Raw genomic sequence first — 1,597 nt, forward strand, 5'->3', positions numbered from 1 at the left:
ATTTTCTGTAAGTTTCTATCTCAATGTGAAGTTTCCAATTGCGACCCTCAGGGTATATTTTAATCCCCAATAGAGGGTGAGGGGAGGGACCGGGGTAGGGAATGTAGCAGATGGAAGAAGATGGAAAAAACCTTAGTTTACTAAGTTCCCTCCCTGGCAGGCCTCACCAGGAGTCCAGACAGCCGGGTCAGGGAGCTGAAAGCTTAGACCCTACTGGACAGACACAGGTCCCTCTGCAGAATGACCCCACATTGTGGGCCAAGGTAAGCACCGGAGATGTGCTAACAGAGATCGGCCACACGCGCACAGAGGTGGCCTGAGCCAAGACACCTCCCACCAGGGCAGCGAAGCTTGCCTTTCCCCTTTACGCCTCGGAGGGTGGAGTGTGGACGTGCGCTGGGCGTTCAGGGGCGCTGCCAGGGGAGCAGACGCACCTGTGACCAGGCTCAGGGCTTAGTGACCTGGGGCAAGCCCCTTATCCTTGCAAACCTCCATCTCTCGCCAGTGTCCCGGGGACAACTCCAGGCCCGCCCCGGCCCCACACAGCTGATGTTTCTCGGCCGCGAGAAGCTCCACACCTTCCCGCAGGACTTGCAGCGTCCCCCGCACCAATAGCCCGGAAAGAGCTCCCCGGCCCGGGGGGCCCCTGACACGCCCGGCCAGCCCACTGTGCGCACACGCCTGCGGGTCAGCTTCCCCCGCACCCTGGCCACCCCTCCTCCAAGCCCTAGCCTGGCCACCAACCACACCAAGGCCTTTCTCTGCCCAGTCCGCCACCCGGAGCCGGAGCCGCAGCTGCCGGGTGCCCTCCACTGTCTCCTGCGCCCAGCACCAGCATCACTCCACAATTCTGAAACAAGGGCTGGAACCCCAAAGCTGGCCGTAGGAGGCAGGGGGCATGAGCCACAGCTTCTCCTCGTGAGGGGCTCCTCTACCCACAAATCAGGGGATGCAGCAGAGACCCCGCCTCCGTGTCCTCAGTTCACAGTAAATTTGATATTGGCACCTGCCTCCCAGGATTAGGTAAACTAATACAAAGTGCTTTGAGTAATGCCGTAAGTGCCCAGGGAATGTCAGACTTTATTGTTACTACCCCTCTGGTACCATATACACTTGCTCTAGTCTTTGCTTTCCTGAATGATAGGTGGGTTGTCCCACAGACTGATGACCACTGAGGGATTAACGCTAATGAGGAGTTCGCCCACACCCCTTCCTGCCACATTTGGATTTCAGCTGGGGAATTCTCAGTGATTGTCAGGATGCTTTCAGACGGATCCTAACAGGATTAAGTGAATTGAAGATACTCCTCATCTCACCCTATAGGAGGAAAGGGGCTGGAGAGTGAAGGAAGTTCATTCTTGGCTCACACACGTCCAGGCATTTTCCCAGCTGTCTCATGTCTGCCAGGCATGTCTCCAAGCCAGGGTCCAGAGGTAGGAAAGGGGTCCCCCTCCTTTTGTACCCTCACTTCTCATTGGCTAAGTGCCCATTTCTGAACCCAGTGCTGACAAGGATGGTGCTGCCTTGATGCCCTGGCTTTGAGGAGGGACACATGCTGCCCCAACTGGATTCTGGTTAGCAAGGAAGAAGGTAGGGG

The sequence above is a fragment of the Ursus arctos genome, unplaced genomic scaffold (assembly GCF_023065955.2).
Source record: "Ursus arctos isolate Adak ecotype North America unplaced genomic scaffold, UrsArc2.0 scaffold_17, whole genome shotgun sequence".
NCBI classification, from domain to species: Eukaryota; Metazoa; Chordata; class Mammalia; order Carnivora; family Ursidae; genus Ursus; species Ursus arctos.